Source organism: Leptonotus elevatus, chromosome 5 (assembly GCF_054856555.1).
Source record: "Leptonotus elevatus isolate MCC_2025b chromosome 5, RoL_Lele_1.0, whole genome shotgun sequence".
Classification (NCBI taxonomy): Eukaryota; Metazoa; Chordata; class Actinopteri; order Syngnathiformes; family Syngnathidae; genus Leptonotus; species Leptonotus elevatus.
This window is the reverse complement of record NC_141243.1, coordinates 23,706,741-23,726,744: the sequence shown is the minus strand read 5'-3', so window position 1 is coordinate 23,726,744 and position 20,004 is coordinate 23,706,741. Positions and strand designations below refer to the sequence as shown.

At 41.8% G+C, this 20,004-nt stretch overlaps 1 protein-coding gene across 1 annotated transcript in view; it reads right to left on the bottom strand.

Moving 5' to 3' along the window:
* nr6a1a (nuclear receptor subfamily 6, group A, member 1a) overlaps positions 1-20,004 on the bottom strand; it is a 130,431-nt gene that overhangs the window by 97,742 nt on the left and 12,685 nt on the right. The gene's annotated exons all lie outside the window — the stretch shown is intronic.

Below are 20,004 nucleotides of genomic sequence, written 5' to 3'. Positions count from 1 at the left end.
ACCTCAATTGCAATTCCAATTCAAATCAAAAATTTAATTAAAATGTAGTGGTCATTCTCAATTCAATTCAATTCAGAATTTTTTGCCCAGCCCTGTTATACACAGGTCAGTATATGCAACTCCTTAACAAATCGAACAGTAAGCTACAGTCCGGTTTCCAGCTATAAAGAAGTTCAGCTCACATCTTTATACAGGAAGTCCTCGAGTTACAGCGGAGTTCCATTCCTACACTGGCGATGCAGCCCGAATTTCGACTTAAGTCAGATTTGCCCGTTAAAGTCGATATTTACATCAAAATACTTTGTACAGTAATTTTAAAAAACATATTCATGCGACCCGGAAGACGGCGGAACCCATATTTCGTGTTTCCGCACGAACATTCATTGCTGACGGACGGCAGAGTGGAGCTAATTCAAGTTTAAACAAGGAAATGTGACGCGCCTAATGGCGAGCCGACCAGCTGATGGACGTCCGTTGCTGGAGGTAACAACAACACAACTTTAAATAACTTTAAAATGGCGTGATTACTGTGGGATATTAACGAAAAAGAAGGTGCTACGGACAAGCCACGGGCGCTGTAAAGTCAAAACGAAGTAGGTCGAGGACTCCCTGTAATATGAACAGAGATTAGTAATATTAATTAGCGCTAAAGACCGTAGACAGTTCAACATGAAATAATGAGAAAATGACAGAACCATAACACAACAAAACGTTCATCCACACTAATTGATATTTTAGGGATGTACTCTTTTGTGGTGTGTGTGTGTATTTGCGTGTGCGTGTGCGTGTGCGTGTGCGTGCGTGTGTGTGTGTGTGTGCGTGTGTGTGTGTGGGGGGGGGGGGGGGTGTTCGTGCGTGTGTGTGTCACCGCCATATCTCAAATAAATGCACAATGTCTAACTTTACAACTCAGCAGTTTCAAAGACGGTGATAAAACACAGGTCTGTAATGTTTTTTTTTACCTTTTCAGTTAAAGTTGCCCTGTCATGAGTTGTATCAAAATTGTTGCCTTAGTTTGCTGGGGAAATCAGAAAAAGGAAACACTTTAAATAGAACTACATCACACAGAAATATGTTTCCAATATATGTTGGTTATTATCTACTTAAGAGTGTAAAGCAGGGGTGTCAAACTCATGTTAGCTCAGGGGCCACATGGAGGAAAATATTTTACCAATTTGGCCGGACCCGTAAAATCATAGTAAATAACTAAAAAATAATTGCCATCAGTTATACACCTAAATACTGTAAATAGCAGAGCTCAACTGTAAATATATTGTTAAAAAGATAACACAAATGCAAATGGAACGCAGCAACACGTATCTCCGTATGAGTTCCTGACATGTTATTACTTCCTGTTTTGCATATATACTGTTCCCAGAATGCATTGTGTGCCACAGTTAATGAAGTTATATTTAGCACGTTTATGTTTGATTTATGGTGGTTTATCTTTTTATTTGTTATCTTTTTCAACAAATCGTAACTTTAGGTTGTGTGTAAAATAATGACATCCAGGTCAATTCTGTGTACAAGTTGCGTTGCTCATTTGAGGATTGCTTGTAAAACTACAAATTTATATGTTTTGATTTTGGCCATCTGATTAATTGGTCCGACATCATTATTTTTTTTTACTTTGTAAGATCCTCTCGGGCTCCGGATTAAACCCCTTGGCGGGCCTGGCCCTGCAGGCCGTACGTTTGGCACCCCTGGTGTAAAGCTATTGCAAACTCATTTCAATATGATTTAGGGCAAATTGCAACATTTTGTATACTAATACTTTCAGAGCATTTGTCAACACACCGACCACACCCAAGCTTAATTGCCTCATGACATGAACATACTGTAATCCTTTTTGCACAATACGGTGGAACCTAGGGTTGGGCATTTATGGAAAGAATAATCATCGTGATTATTTTTGATTGAGTCACGATTTATAAAAATGGTTATTTATTGATTTTAAAATGTATTTTTAGCAGATTTTTTTTATTGTCATCCAAACACACATTTCCCCACGATATGGCACAGTACCCGAGGTCCCCGGCTAGCCCAGTAAATCCCAAGACTTGTGACAATAAAGCTAGAACAACAAAAAAAGTTGAAATAAATACAAATAAAAGCAATAAGGGAGATGCTTGAGCACAACAAAACATAATGGGATTGACCAAATGAGAGGAGTTCAACTTGCAGTGATCATTTCACTTCAAAGATGAAGTGAATAAAGTTTTTGGAAAAAGAAAAGCCGATGCTCCTTGCTGCGTTGAGTTGTATTTTTAACCATCATGCCAATCCCATCTGTGTGCCCGTCGTCGAGTGACTATCTTCTTTTACATTCTGCCTAGTGACTCCATCACTCATATCCAGACGAGTGCTTGGAGTGTTCTCTCAAAGCATCAGATCCCCCTATCTATGTCAGAGTACCATCCTATCAACAGCTGTAGACCCCTGACCCAACACACACCACCTGCCCCCCACCACCACACCACCCCCGGCCCCATAGTCAACACTAGCATATGTTTTCCCTGGAGCATTCACCCACACAACCTCTGTTTCAACACACACGTGCCTTGGTGGCCCGCCATGAATAGACACACTTATATTGACATATGACACACAAACAGGCGGCGGACAGGCTGCTGTGCATGACTACCTCCCACTACGACTATTCTGAATGAAACAGGTTACATGAATCAAAGACAATTAATTAAGTTCAATTCACAAAGATGTCTGAGAATCAAGTGTGGGGTTTTTTTTGTCTCAAACAGAATTTACAATATTTCAAGGTGACATAGCAAGAGAAAATTTGATACGTTTCTCGATACATGGGGTATGATATGATTCCCGAACAGTATATTTTCAAGTGGAACGATTCAGTTTGGCCAAATTCAGCAGGATTATGATTCAATTCGATGTAGCTTGTGTCATGTTTTTTTTTTTTACGGATCACAAAAGTCACGGTTCAGATCGGATCACGGATTTCAGTCATGGATCGGATCCTTTTTCGGATCAGCAAAAAAAGAAAAGAAAAAAGAAATAGTACTTTGTCTTATTTTGCAAAAGTTTTTTTTCCATTAAATTAAAAAATAATAATAATTCAAAGGTTTCCTGCGTTGAGTGGGCATGTAGCAAACACGAAGTGGGCAGGTACTTGAATAATGAGTTATGAATCTAGGTCACACAGGTGCCACATTCAAATCTGCACATTTTGCAAGCCTTTTGCCTTTCAACGACCATAGCTTCATTTTGACCTTTGTTATTCATAAAACAATTAGAGGGATATCATTTCAAGCTGCATTTTGATGTGGCAATATTTACATGGCCCACACACATGATTTCAATTGTCTATACAAGATTTCAAAGGATGCTTTGTCTCAAGCAATCTAGCCAGGTGTCAGTTATTCTTGATCGAAGTTAAAAGACCGAAGTGGGTTAACAGGATAACTCTGACCAAATTCACAGACCAAAACTGTTTGCGCTTTTCGCTGTAAATCCAAATATTTTACTGTTTTTGTGCAAAGTGATGCTCACACAAAAGCTGCGCTTTAATTCACTAACTCAGCTCTTAAGGTCTACATGCACAATCAAGTAGTGGTGTTCCGATACTGATACTGGTATCGGCAGAGGCCCCGATACTGCATTAAAACAGTGGTATCGGTATCAGGGAGTACTAACAAGTAGCATGCCGATACCATTAATTCTGACGCTAATATAGGACTTTGGATGCAGCATCTTGTGTCTTGCTCATGCACAACATTCACTGATAAGTGACATGTTCACTGCATGCCGAGCTAAGATATCCTATTGGCCCTTGAATGCTCTGAACCAATGGCAGGACAGCTTTTTCATGTTGAGAAAAAACCCCGTATGTATCGGTATGTTAGCGGGGGGCAAAAAAACGGTATCGGAACAACACTACAGTCAATCACATTTCACTAAATATGGTATTAATAATAACTTAAAATTGAAAAGGTATACCTAATAGTTTGATAGGTTGTCTTGTTTTTTGTTTTTATCAACTATTCCATCCCTTGCCCTTATAATCATAATAATCTTCCAGACATCCACTTATCAGATATGTTTTCGAGACGAGGATACGCTTTGTCGTTGTCTCGACAGTTCTCCGAAGCGTGCACTGAAAATGGCCAGTGTTTGGTCTCTGCTGCTAATCCTCATGACATCCTATTGATCATTATAGCCAGAGGCTAAGAAAGCTTTAAGAAGCAGCCAATACAACCGGAGCCTGGTCCGCTATGGCCCATTGTGTGGTGACAAAGAAAGGCCGCATCTTTAACCTTTCACCTCAAAAACCTCTACAACCTCCAGCTCTATTAGCTCCCCGTCAAAATAACATACAGGCTCGTGTCCCTTACATCTCCCTCTTTAGATATAGACCAGAATGCTCACGCGGGCATTTACTGTGGTGGTTCACTACTGTATCAAAGCCTTTCCTTCATGCAGTTATTGAATACACCAATGATAAGAAGGTTGGATGGATGATTTTGCTATCATAAGAGATGCACGTATTGTAAAGCATGTGATGTTTAATTTTTTTGTACTTTTAGTGTCCCATCTTATGATACACTCAAAGAGAGAGAGAGAGAGAGAGAGAGAGAGAGAGAGAGAGAGTGGTGTAAATTAATGAGGAATTATGTGATTGAATGAATGCAAGACATTATTAAACAGTCTTTGAGATGATAAATAAACTGTATGTTAGCATTTCTCTTGGAGAAAGTGTTAAGGGAAATTGTCTTTGGGGAAATTGTCTTATAATATACTTTTCGGAAAACATAAATCACCCAAAATTGTGTAAACTCAAAAAAAAAAGTCTCAATCAAATGTCCAACTAAACGTCTCTTTCCAATACAACCTGATCCACTTTCCTCACGAAAGGCACCATATGGTGGTGTTGTTTATGCAAGAAGCCACAAGAAGAAGCTTCAACCATGATTTAAATGCAACAGATATTGAATGTACACTAAGTACCCTGCCCTTTGAAATGCTCAACTGGCAACTATGCATTAGCAGAGTCTAGAATCTCTCTCCAACATTTATCATGCTTTTATCAGTCCATCACTGTCCCTGTGTTTCACTCACAGATGGCTGAGGTTACGCATGGCCACCCGAGGGCCACGCCAGCTTGTTATCCGAGTAGCTTGGCCTCTACCTGCCAGCCTGGCAGAATCTGGGCCAGTTCTGTTTTAAACAAGCCCACCCAGCAACCACCTCTTAAATCTGTCTGCATACACTTTACAAGATGATGGTGTTGAAAAAGATGATCAACATTGACTAGCTTCCTGAATAATTTCCTGTAAAAGCAGATCGGCTGCAAGCAAATTTTAAAGGGAAAGTAATATGCTGTCGTAGCGAGTCAAGTATTTTGTACAGCAACAACAAACATTTCATCTGGAGAATAGCAACAAGCACTATTTACATGAACAAAACGGACTATTTACAGGCCAATACACAACTCGCAGGACACTTTATCAGGTCCACCTGCATAATCTAGAGCAGGGTGCCCACACTTTTTTAGCGTGAAAGATGCTTATAAAATATCCATCCATCCATTTTCTTAACCGCTCATTCCTCACAAGGGTTGCCTATCCCAGCTGGCTTTGGGCAGTAGGCGGAGTACACCCTGAACTGGTTGCCAGCTAATCGCAGAGCACACAGAGATGAACTACCATTCACACTCGCAATCACACCTAGAGATAATTTAGAGTGTTCAATTAACCTGCCATGCAGGTCTTTGGAACGTGGGAGGAAACCGGAGTACCCGGAGAAAACCCACACAGGCACGGGGAGAACATGCAAACTCCACCCAGGAATGCCGAAGCCCGGACACAATATCACGTCCTCAGCACGAGCTAACCAGCCACTCATAAAATTACCGAGTCAAAATGGTCTACCTACAATATTTATTTATAAATACTGTATACTTATAATTATTTGTATGTGCAATAGCTAGTATGCACATGACGTCACCGAACCAAGCTGCCATATTGTGGGGCGAGTAGTGAGACAATGCAAAAGCTGGAAGTGGCTTTCATTCACTCATTTCATTCTTTCTTTTTTTTTTCACTAACAGCTTCACAGTGGTACAAATATGCGCCATTCATGGGTATAGCAATTGGTCGAACGAGGATGTGGACTGACCAATTGTATAGCTTTGTGAAGAAAATATTAATTTGACCAAATTGTGACATATGAAGTTTTGGCTCAACGGCAGTGATATAGTGACATACCTTGCTTGACGGTGTATATTTTTGGGCCTTATTTAAAGTTGCATTGTTCAGTTAAAAAAGATACATGCATGCTCCACCAATACCCAGGTGATATCAGCTTGCATCTTCCTTTCATTATGGGGCGAACACTCCACAGTTTCTTGGGGGAGGCAAGGGTTGGAATGGTAGAGGGTGACGTCATGCTCGTCCCCGCGGGACAGATGGGAAAAGTACTGACATTCTCTACTTGAATACAATTAATTGTGCAAAAAACTACTTTGGTAAAAGTAAAAGTACTCAATCAAATAATTACTCAAGTAAAAGTTTAAAAGTACAGGCTCTAAAATTGAATTGACAAGTAGAAGTAAAAAGTATTTTTACCGGATGTTTCGTCCTATGTCAATTTGAAAGAAAGATGAGCTAATGAAGCAAAAATAGGTAGACATCGGCCAGTTGACTCTGACTTGCCCTGCATCGCTCATGTTGCTGGTCCACTCCTCGCTGACATGATGGAATCTTCTTTTATATTGTTGACTGTCAGTCTGCAGTGTTTTCTTATCAAGTTCAAATTACACTCTGTTGTGGCGGCGCGCATTGCCCTCATATTTACGGGTTGTTCTAATCTAGCCAATTGCATGTTAAGGGTGCAACAGTTTCAGATTTTGGTGTACGATTATAGTCTGAGAAAAACATTTGGTTTTATGGTTTTTCCGGTTATTCTTGTAGACCAAAAAATAATAATCACATCAGCATTCTTTGAAAATGTTTATTTTTAACAACAATAAAAGAAAAAAAAGTTGCTGCCTTTTAAAACAAATACAGCAGACTAGACAAGACGACTCATAGGCTCTTAAAATAGGGCCTGGGCACTATGTATAACAAGTGGATGGTATGTACCCCCTTAAAAAATAAAATAAAATCATCTTTCAATTTATTTTCATTTCAACCATACTTACAGATGAAATGTTTGCCCACAGCCTTTAAACTGGCGATTTGTGCAGTTTACCGCTACACATGTAGGCATGTTGTAGCGAAATGCGTATGCCGAGATACGTCTCTTGAGAGTCCCAAAATGGCGGCTCCGCGGCTTCAAAGGTCTCGGCCTATGGCCTCTCCAGCGGCCGGCCGTGGATGGGGGGCTCGCAGGCGCTCCACGTCCTGGTCAGGGAGGTGGCCAGTCGGTTGCGACGGAACGGCGAGCAGTGTGGCGGTGGTTCCCGGTCGAGAGGCCCTACCGTCGCGCCCCGCGGGTCCTACGCCTCACTCGTCGCCGCCGCCTTGTTTCAGCCTCCCCTTTACCCACGTCCACTCAACCTGGTCCAGGCCGGGCCGCGCTGACACCGGCAGGGGGCCGCCTCAAAACTAGGGATGTCCCAATCCGATCACGTGATTGGAAATTGGGCCCGATCACGTGGTTGCTGACTCTGGAGTCTGGACGCCCTTTGAAGGGAACCCGGTGCCTAGCCTAGCTTAGCGTGAATCCGAAGGGTCGTCCTAGCAAATCCCGCCGAGGCCGGCAGTCTAGACTGGTGCGAGTCCAGCCCCAAAGTAATGATATGGTGAGATTAAATATATTTTGCTTGCTTGCTCTTCAAGTGCAGCCTTTTGTTTGTTGGGAAGTTGGCTTGTTTCACACACACATATTGACCTTTTGCACATGACATCACAGCCCTCATGGGAACGACCCCTCTGGCACGCTGGACGGCAAAATAGCCACTTGCTTGTATTGTAACCATTGAATCACGTACAGGCAAAGTCCTTTATCTAATCGATTATCTTATAAAATGGTCATATCTTGCTGTGCGGTCGGTTGTACAGACAGACAAAAAAGTAAACCAAATGTTGCCCCGGTGTAAGGAGAAGAGACGGCATTGACTACATAATGATATAGGTCGTGCGCTGTGAATTCCGGCAAAGTCGGCGATTTGATTAACTTAGTAAAAACAGCAGGCAACAGAAGGGAAAGGGCTGTTTTCAAACTAGCGATCTCCAACATAAGTAAATATCGCGCTCTTTGAGTCCCTACTAAATGTGCAACTTCGACTGACAGGCGACCTTCGGTTGAAGTTACAATAGATTCCATGGCTCTATAGGCGATAACTTTTAATTAATCACTAAGTCGCTCCGGGTAACGTCCACTTCCATTTAACAATCATTTCCTTCCGCCGTCCGTCATAGGGCAGTTAGGTGATCACGTGACGTCCATGCAAATGGTCAATACAGTATTTTTTCTTCCTATGGTAAAACATTAGGTTAGCCCATCAATTTGTGTTAAGTAGCATGCTTTATAACGGTTACAGTGGGTTCTTAAAAATAAAGCTCTTGTGAAAAATGTATATACTGGTTAGAAATAGCCCTTTGAATTTGGTTTTAAATGGTTTACTTAGTCTAACCACTGTCCACCCACCATATAAAAGGTGTTGGGGTAGTTTTTAGTTTAAAAAAAATTATCCTCAATAAAATGCCGAGGTATCGGATTGGGACGATCTCAAAATGAGGTGACTTGGACTCGGGTCTAAAAAAGTGTGATCGGGACATTCCTGGAACCTTACACAGCCGTCAGGTACGTAACTCGCTCCAGGCGGCGTTCAAAGCTGAGCCCTGTGTTGTTGTGTGCCCGCTAAATGAGCCGTGTGGAAACAGAAGAGCTATGAACAATGCCGCATGGTGCATTTTGTGTCGCACGTGAGCGGAAATAACCGGTGTTGTTGAACGGCTGCGGTTATTTAACCCTGACGTTTAAATACCACAGTTAATCTCAAAACCGGTTAATTGCTGCACCCAGAGCTGGTTTTTGCTATGGGCAATGTGGGTGACCGCCCAGGGCGCAATTGATTTAAGGGCGCACACGGGCAACCTTAAAAAAAATAAAAAAATAAAAATAAAAACTCGCTAGTTTACTCGCTAGACTACCACAGGTTTTTGGGTTTTAAAGAACTTTATTTGCTTACAGATCAATTAGAAACGCACATTTCCGTGCTGGGGCACCTTCAATGTCACGTCAACTTTCTGCGGAGACTCAAATTGGAAGAGGCAAAGGGAAGGGGGGAGCGGGCGTGGTGCAGGCAATGAAGAGGGGGTTGGTGAAAGATAGAAAAACTGTTCCAAATAAATTGTATTTCATAATTAATGTACACCCATATACCTACACTTAATTGATGGGTATGTGAAAACATGTAAAAATAAATAAATAAAATAAAATAAAATCTACGTAAATGTTTACGTCACGTGACTGTTTGATTGACGGGTGAACGCCTGAACGGACGGTAATGAGCAGCAATTTAGAAAAAGAAGAGAACAAACGGGTGTGAGAAAAGGTAGACAGATTTCTTTGAGTGTGAGTGACAGTAGACTCTTGGCTATTTCTTAGCCTCTTGCTAATATGATGTGAATCCACAAAAGACAACTCGATTTCATTTGGTATTTAGTTTTGCTAAACTAGCAACTATTTAGAATTGACTGAGGCATCAAGTGATGCAACTAATTTCACCCAGAACCAATCAGTTTCGTGTGTAGTGTGTTGTGTGTAGTGTGTTGTGTAGTGTGTTTGCAAGCCAACAGAGATGTATATGGCGGACTGTGGACTTGCCAAGCTAACTTTTAACATACTTTGACATGACTTTTGGGACTTGCCATCAATCATCAGCATCAATCAAACAAAGTTTCCCAAAGTCAACAGATTTCGTATGATGATGTATGTCATTGATGATTTTGCATCTAAGCCACGGAAATGTTTCCAAGTCAGGTATTTTCGTATATCGCTTTTATGCATTTAAAAACAAAAGCACTGAAAAAACTACTCAAGTGTATTTTGTGACTTCCAATTTCTGCCCTGCGGATATTTAGTGTTAGCATGCAACACAATTGGGATTGAAAATAACCAAGAGGCCGACTTCGAGCACAGCCCAAACTACAGCTCAGACTCCAAGAATACTGAAAAAATGAAGAGTTTATTTAAGCGCACATACTCGCACACACACCATGCACGAGCTTGACACAGAGGTGGCAGGTGCGAGTAAAAAAGTGACAAACTCCACAAAGCACCTTTAACTCTGATGATTTGCGCTGAATGGAGTTAGCCAGGGCAGTAGTCCAGACAGTAGTTTCTTTTAGTGAGCCGTGCACGCACTTTCCGATGAACATCGGTCATGTTGGAGCTCCTTGCAAGCACCCCTGGGTGGACCAACCGCACTGGTCAGTCGACCCTCCCGGTCACTACCACCGCCACCACCACAACACCGGTCGATCGACACCATGACACGCCATCGGCGGCCCACTACAGGCCTGCCTTATGCCAGTGCTCGGGTAGACGGCTCTTCCAGCCATTTCCCCCCGACCCACCTGCTCCGCAGCGGGTTTGAGTTGCCCCGTCATCTGCCCGGCCGCCCCGCCACGGAGCCCACCACCTATCCGGCAGCACCTTATCGCACCGGCGACGATAGCACACGAGATTGGAGTGACCAAACACCTTTTCCAACGCTCCAACTTGCCGAGGCGTGTGGGTTGAGTGAGTGGTGGGTCGGAATGGGGTTTATAAATTAGGGTTGCACCATAATGAAAATGTTTGGCCAAAACCGAAAACTAAAGTAATCACACCAGGAGCTCTGCAACACGACCAGCTATCAAAATAGAAACCGGTCGTTTTTAAAAAGTAGATCACTTCCTACCTTAGTTGGAGACCTAGAACTGTGAGAAGGCAGCTAGCTTCTTGAAATCAGGAGTGCATAAGCTGGTTGCAAGGCGTAGGAAGGCAACAAGGTGGCCATCAGTTATTATTGATCTGCACTTGGACTTGATGATTTTCATGTGTGAGAAAGCAGACTTGCATAGATAAATTGATCCAAAAAGAGCGGTCAGGTTCAAAGCGCATCTTCTGAGATTGGGATACTTCTCCTCCACCAGTAGTTTCACAAACTAAACACACTATCTTGCAATATCCATCACTTCTTCTTTCAGATTTAAAATCTTTCCACACAATTGCTTGCAGGATATCCTGGAAATATTCACTTTGTTTGCAAAGCACAGTGAACCCACTGGTGCCGCCTGTCATAGCACAGTCAGTTGTGATGGATCAGTTTTCACTTTGAAAAAAGTGAGTTTGGTCTCACCAACCAATCCCATGAAAGAATTCAAATTACCCTCACCACTGGTGTGGTCTTTTAATGGCAAAACAATGAGTAGCTCTTCCTTGATGCCCATTCTTGAAAAAAACTCCTGATGAAAACACATACCGGTAATTGTGCCACAGGGTCGTGCAGTGACCTTCGGAGGGGCAGGTGCTCAAAGTAAAAAAAAAGAGGCAAATGTTAATGTGCCTTGCCTGCACTGCCCACTCACTTGGGGTTTGAACTTCGAACCCATGCCATCGAGCCGCTGTGCGTGGGGCGGGGAGCTTGGGGGGGATGAAAAATTGATAGAGGGTGTGTGTATGTATGTGCGTGCGTGCGTGAGTGCATGTGAAAAAAAATCTATTGTAAACTTCTTAATTAACATAATGGCTAAACAATAAATCACATATGACGAAACTGTTATTTTTCTGCAATGCCAATCACCCACCCAAAAACTGTTTTAACATTTGTGCATGAATAATCAATTGTGAACAACAAATTTACATAAATAAAAATTATTATGAAAAATGCACATGGAATTTACATTTTTTTAAAGACAAATAGTGCTATTATGATTTTACTATGCATGTAGCGTTAAAAAAAAAATCTTATTTTACAGGTAGGAGCAAATGTCGTTTACTATTTGTCTGTGTAGCTTGTCAATCTTTAGTTATTGCAACTGTACTAAACAATTAACTGCCACATCCAAACAAGCTAGATTGTTCTTGAGAAAACGCTGTCATTATATTTTATTTGATTCATCATTGTCCCATAAATTTCTGAAAACACTGCTACCTGTTTCCTAGGACCTCACTCTGGCCTATGTCTGCCTTGTAAGATCCGTCTGCCTTGTTGAGTTGGAAATCTGACTTCAGCAAATGGGTAGATTAAAATTCTGACTTAGAGGTACAAATTCCGACATTTTCTGTGTACCTTAAACGCATCAGTAGTTGTCTCAGATGGGGGAGAGGAACATTAATTTTAGCAGAGATTTTTGCAGTGGATGGGAAGGATCGTGGTCTTTATTAAACTGAGGGGAACGTGTTCCCCGCGTCCTCGGTGTACTCTATGACCTTGGCTTTTGTTTACTGTGAGTGAGACGGAGCGACCGACGGCAGGCGCAGCGGTGAGCGACCTGGCTTCGAATGTCTTCGAATAAGACCGCATCTCGTAGTATGACGTCATCTTCGAGGATCTCGTGACTAAAGATATTGTAATAATATTTACATTTATGTAAATTATGTTGAATTTTTGTTTTGAAAGGCAACAAAATGACTTTCACTTACACACCACAAAAAAGAAAAAGAAAAAAAGGACAAAGAGCAAAGGGGCACTTTGGGCATCAGTGCCAAAAGGGCATGTGCCCGGGCACACATACCCCCACCCCCCTGCACATGCCTGTTGTGCCACATCCACTATATCAGTCGTCTCTTCAAATTGAAAGGAAAAGCACTCAAACCTGTCAAAATTTTTCCTTAGTGGCTCCTCTACAACCAGAGCCATTTCTTCACATTGATTCGTAGTGGTTTTGCGGGAAAGTTGCACATCTTTAATGGCCTTCATAAGCTCTGTTTTATTTTTAAAGTCAACAAAAAGGCTATCCGCTGCCCCAAGAAAGACTTCCTAAACAATACCATAGTCTTGGAGGGCTTCTTGTGTTTAGCAAGGACGTGACTGACTCAATTGGAAGCAATAGCTTGCAAATCCCGCATGTTGTAGTGTGTAATGCGGTTTTTGCCCATACCTAGTTCTCGTAGCTATTGTGTAGAGTTTTAAAGTGCCGCTCCAGATTTCCTTTCTTTGCTAAAGCCAATGTGCCGTGCAGCTCAAACAGACGGGTTTTAAATTATAATGAACAAAACAAAAAACTTCCTCCCACTCTTGGTGAAAATGGTAGCTTTTGGTTTGTTTTTCCACCACCGTTAACGGGCTCTGATCGTTAGCTACTAATTATTGCTGACTGCTGTCAACTGTTTGTCAAGCATGTCATGCACTACCTTGGGTAGAAGGTGACCTACAATTGTATTACTTTTTGTGAATGTGTAATAGGATGCGCAGGAGCACAGTGTACCTAAAAAATAAATAAAAAATACAATGAGCCAGTCCCCAAACATGCAAGTATACCCCCAAGTGGCCTGGGCTCCGAGGGCCTTTTATAGCTGTTCGCAGTTGTAGTTCACATTTTTTCATTTTGAAGATAGTAAGAAATATTTCGTTAAGAGTTGGATTTTTGACAAAAGAGGTATTATTTAAAACAGTGGTCCCCAACTACCGGGCCGTGGGCGGGCCGCATTTAAAAAAAAAAAAAAAAAAAAAGAAGTACTGTACTTCCAGTAAATTGATTAGCCGAGAATTAAAAAAAGACTTTATTTTGAAAAATGACCGGATTCTGTTTACGACAGGCTCTTGACGCATGTCAAGATGCTAATTATCTCAGTTGCGTAGCGCTGATGCTAATCGACAAGTTAGCAAAATGAGTAAAAAACAGACATATTTGGAAAGTAGGCCCAGTAATGAGACAATACAGGAGCCTATGACCAAGAAGAAAAAGAAAGTTGCATGGAGTGGACTTACAGCTACAGGTGATTACCACGCATGATGGCCTGCTCTGCGGCGAGCGGCTCTTAATTTAGCATTATGGTGAGTGAATTACTCATGGACTTTAGATTTGTTCGGTGGTGCCTTGTTATGTTGGTGTATTTAAGGATGCCGCTGCTAATATAGTCACATAAAAATGTGGCTCCACATTTATTGTTATATCTTCCTCTCACTCTGTATGAAAATATTGGCTTTCTTGATCTCCTAATCATTTTTATACTTTATTATTAAGTTTAGAGAAGACTAAACAAATTGGAGGCTAGTAAGTTAGTGATAGTTAGCTAGAGTTTTGACACATACACTAGAACCACTGTATGGCGGTCCTGTATGTTCGATCGAGTGACAAATGTCACAATGGATGATAGGAGGGCATCTAATTTTTTTCCTCTTTTTTTTACTCATTCACAGCCATTGACGGGAAGCTATATCATTATTGTAAAACTGGGGTGGCTGGCAATGGTTGAGTTAACACAATGTGAGCTACCCACACTACCTTGATGAGCTACTGGTCGATCATGATCAACATAATGGATTAAAAATGGATTTCCAAATAATATACAGTACTATGAAAGGATGAAAATTCTAACTTATGTTACCAGTGCAATATTATACAGTTATGCATTATGGTCAGTGTTCACTGGAATACGTTTTTTATTTATTTAAGTGGAGTAGTCCAATTATGTTCCCCATATTTGAAATACCATTATCATTATGGTAAATTAAATTAGTGTGACAAATGATTTATTAGTTTCAAGGCTCGAAATAAGCAGTACGTTGCACAGTTATGTGTGCTTTTCCAGAAAGCTTGCTCTGAGTCCTTTCATAAAAGTTCACCTGCTGACTGGGCTGTCAACTCGGGATGCACAATAATATCGGTGGCCGATAATTATTGGCGATAATTTATCGGCGATAATTTATCGGCACTTATCTACCAATTTGATGTCAAACAAATAAACCAGATAATAAAGAAATCCGCCAATAATTTTGGGCAATTATTGACCAATTTGGCGTCATAACTGCAAAAATAAAAGCAATATTGTACGATTTTGATAAAGTACAATTTTGACTTGTCGGTGTTTCCATTTAAGAGCGTTTCGCTTCTGAGGCACAATTTATTTCCCTGTCTGGCGCAGTTCTGTAGGAGGTGCTCCTGATGTTTACGGAAAAATGACGCCCGGAGTTGTTAAGATTACTTTGAAAACATCTCTCTCCCCTCATCGGGCATGTTCGGGCATTTGGTGTTGGTGTTGTGTGTGTCTGTGTGTGTGTGTGTGTGTGAGTGTGTGTGTGTGTGCGCGTGCTTATAACTCGTGTTATGGTGCGGACAGATGGATTTCAACGACGACGTGCCCCGTATGTCGCTCGATTGCTCGTTGCCCGGGGTAACGGCCATTTCTCATGCAATGATATGGAAAGTGCATTGAACGGCGGCAATCGCTTTGTCCTTAAGAAGACTCGATATCCCCCCAAGAGGCAGCTCCGCCACGAAAGCGAGTGGCCCCGTATTTCCTACTTCCTTTCCTCCGTTACCGGGCGGGGGTCACATGACTACACGGAATGCGCAAAAAGTGTTTCCTTTACACTTTTGCAAAAAAACACCTCTTGAGAGCGTAAAAGCCCTTTTGCGATATATGAGTTTTTTCGCAAATCATGTGTTCCCATTACCAGCTTGGTTTTGTGCAACTTGCCTTTTGCACAAAACTGAGGGTAATGGAAACGAAATACGCAGATAATAATCGACATGCCGCGTGGGTCCGTCTGTTGTGGTTGTGGCTCAAGTTGTGCCCAGCTCCTCAACCCCTCCCCTCCCCTCCCCTCCCCTCTCCTATGGTAGTGTCGCATATTTGTGACGTCAAAATACGCGCGACCTTGTGTTCACAAAAGATGCATCATGGCGACATGGCAGTCGCCAGTGTGGCCTTTCTTTACTGTGTCTCCCCAAAATGTTACCCTTGCATTTTTTTGTTATATTTTTAAAACATGACTGTTATGTTTTGGCAAACTCAAAATGAGTTACTGGTTGTCTTTGAAGCAGAGATATCAATTCAATTCCGCTTCATGGTGCTTTACACAATGTTTCAATGTAGTTAACATTTTGGACTTATAGTAGGACTCAAAAGTATATTAGTATTCAAGTTAATTTTCCAAACAATTATCGGCTCCGTTATCGACATCTGCACTTTCTAAATTATTGGTTTATCGCTATCGAGTGAAAAAAGCATTAACGTGCATCACTACTGTCAACAAGTTGTTTTTCCATAATGGCATGCAAATATATCCAGGCCAAAAATGGCAAGGACGGATAGGATGTACATATACTTTAGTTTAATAGCATAAATTACAGCATAATATATTTATATTCCTATACTTCTTTCTGCAAATTAGGCTTTGTAAATGTCAAAATGTTTTAAACAAATTTGTAGCTTTATTGCACTTGTTTTCCTTAAATTCAGAATTACAAAATCATATGTCAATTTACCAAAACACTTTAAACACTTTGGGTAATTTGAGAGAGAAAAAAGTGATAAGGGTCAGACAAAATATTATTTAATAATGAGTGAATAGGATCCCTCTTTAGTTAGTTGGAGGGATAAGTCATAACATAAGTGGATCAAAAAAAATCCACAGCCATTTAAAAAATGAAAACCTTATTTATAAAAAATAAAAACATTTAAATAAAAGGTTTCTAGTGACAAGCTGAAGCAGGAAATGAAGATTGCACAATACAGCTGAGGTTTGGGTGAAGACAGCATTCAGCAAAATCAATCAATCAATCTGACCTCACAACTGTAAGATGGATGAGAGGAAACTAGCCACAAATGGATCATTGTTTTCACACTGCATTGGGACAGAATGGGTGCTGGTCTTGTTGTGAGGTCAGAGTCGAGATGAGCTTTTCACCCCTCAGGCACCACTCGATCTAACACCCCTTTAGCAGAGACACCCAAGCGTGGAATTCAGGAGTTTCAGTTTGCCACAGAGAGCTTTGAAGGAACAGATGGTGTCATCACAATTATTGGGAAGATGTTTCCACTGTTTGACAGCCACATGGCTGCTGCACTCTGTATCTCTGCAGATATGATGAAAGCTTTAGTGAGCCTTATTGCAGGTCTTGAATGGGCAACTGGTGGCCCTGAGTGCCCTCTCTACTTGTGGTTCAGCACCCGCAGATTCGCATTTTACAGATTTATCGGCATTTTGCCTGGACCAAGATTTAATGTGTCCATCCTTAGCCTAAGCTTAATTTAACTGGCGCAATTGGCACTTCGCATACAGAAGGTTTTATATTGTTTCCCGTTGCACACATTGTTTGAAGCTTTTCGTAGGTTGGTGATTAACACACACACAGAGAAAGAATAGTTAAATTCTCCCTGTAAATCATCTCTCTCACTGCACTTTAGTTTTTTTGGCACTGTCTCTTATTCCTCTCCACATTTCCTCTGGGGAGCACTTGTCCATATTGACAAGGCTCCTGGCATCGCAGCTACTGCCTCCTACAGCCGTACCATCAAAGACAATTAAAAAACGCTGACATGATCCGCAAAAGAAAAATGGGGCTGTTGCAAAAATGCTCGCTGTGATGCACAAAAGAACATGCGCTCCTCAGCCATACCCTCACTGTCTAGCGTCGTTAGCTGTTCAGACTGAAATGAAATAAAAAAATCTGATTCAGTTTGCATTTGCACAAAAAAATCTGATTTGGGTCGCATTTGACTGCAGTGTGAACGTAGCCCAAGTTGCCACCCTCACCAAGGGTCACAAGTGTGGGTCGTGAGCAAAAGCAGATCACGGATTAAATCGGCCAAAATGAGTTCCCTCCTTAAAGTGTAGGTGCTCCCTCTTCAAGATGATGAGGGTGAGAAGCTCAGTCACCCGTGAGTGACTTTAAGTAGAGCCGCTGTTTCCTCCGCAGCAGGAGGAATTGGATGAGGTTGCATCAGGCACCTTGTTAGGATGCCTCGTAGACACCTCACTGGTGAGGAACTCTGGAGCCGCCCCACAGGGAGGAGGCCCAGAGGACAACCGGGGAGGTGATGGCTTTGTATCAAGGTTTACCTGGGAATCTTCCCAATACCTCCGAACTTGCAGATCTAATCCCAAACTCCAAATCCTCCACCTGTCAACTTGATCCTCTCCCTACAACTTTGGTTAAATCATGCCCCTCCTCATTACTCCCGTTCATCTCTGCCATTATCCACTGCAGCTGTCACTCCGATCCTGAAGAAACCTGGTCTAGACCACAATAACTACAATAATCTCCGCCCAATCTCCAATCTACCATTCATTTCTAAACTCCTTGAAGTAGTCGTCACTCAACTTCATTCTCATTTATCAAATCAGTCCGGCTTTCATCCTCTACACAGCACCGAAACAGCTCTATTAAAAGTTACCTCCGATCTTCTGATTGCAACTGACTCCGGTTTTCTTTCCATCCTCATCCTCCTTGACTGTCATCAGCCTTTGATACCATCTCACACACCATCCTTTTCAATACATAGTATTCACTGACATCATGGGATCGCAAGCCCGCCCCTCATGTTGTGGCAACTTTCCAGTGAAGTCAGCTTTTAACAGCAAATGTTCTTTAGTTATTGATGAATGCGACCCCCAGCTTCCTCTAACGTTACTTGTGTAGGCATGACGTATGCAGAAGATTTAGCTCAACACTCTTTGCAGCGGTACACGTTGAAACGTTTGGTTAGTGGAATCGATTGGATTACAAACATTTGCCCGGACCGGTCGACTTGGAAACGTATGCTCTAAGGCAGGATGGCTCTCAAAACACAGACATTCTTGAGTCTTCTGTACTTTCTGATTTTTTGGGTTGCTATGTGCATTTATCAATTGTGAATTTGAGGTGAAGAATCTCGGGTTAATTTTAAACCAAGTAACTACCCGAACGCGCTAGCTACTAGCGCTAGCATGTTACAACAACAACAAAAACAACAACATTGTTGATTCATCACTTATTTTCGTACACTTTAACAACAATTTCAACTTTTTGGCTGCTGGGAAAGGATAATAAGAGACCTTAAGGAGGGTGTTTAGAGAGATCTCAAAATCCAATATCTTGACCACAAATCTATTTTTAGCCAGAGCTAGCCACGGGTAACAGCTCACATATATCATCGCATTATGATAAAAGCATTATTACCATCCTACAATGACAATTAGCTTAATCAAAATGGTCAGAACACACTTTGGTAGACTTTGTCGGTTGGAAAACCTTTCGATGTATCTTTGTAATTCCGGACACTTCTTTGTCGTTTCCATTCGACATTCCATGGACCAGCAATGTGGGACGGATGACGGCATGTGAATACTATCTAGAAGTTTAATTTTACATCTGTTTTCGCCCAATTTTGCACCCGTGGACGGCACACGTGTGCACCATTGTGAAGGGGTTCATGAAAATCAAAAATGAATGAACAAATGAATGAATCAAAGAAACTTGTAGTAAGCAACACGAACGCTCCTCAGCATTTGGTTGCATTGTCTCGCTGGCTGTTTGCCCCACGAAAGATGTGCTGCGTCGATAGGTGGGGGCCGGTGACGTCATGTGAATACCGGTATTATGTGTAGACTCTCCTACATTGGCATAACACACACTGCCCTTGCCTGGTTTCACTCTTACCTCAAAGACCGCACTCAGTTCATTCAACTTAAGTCCTTTTCATCCTAGTCATATCCAGTTTCCTCAAGTGTTCCCCTAGGCTCCGTCCTGGGGCCCCTACTCTTCATTATCTACCTCCTCCCCCTTGATACCATATTTCGTAAATTTGACATCTTGCATTGCTTCGCGGATGACACCAAGCTCTATTTCTCCTGCAAACCCAACATCTCATTCCCTCCCGCCTCCCTCACTACTTGTTTATCTGAAATTAACGCTTGGTTCACCCACAAATTCATGAAGCTCAACAGTGACAAAACAGAGGTTCTTCTGGTTGGGACAAAATCTACATTATCCAAAGCTGACAGTTTATCCATCCTTGTTGATCTGTGTCATCCTCGACAGCACTTTATCATTCCATAAACATATCAACAACATAACTTGGTCAGCTTACTTCCACTTCCGCAACATC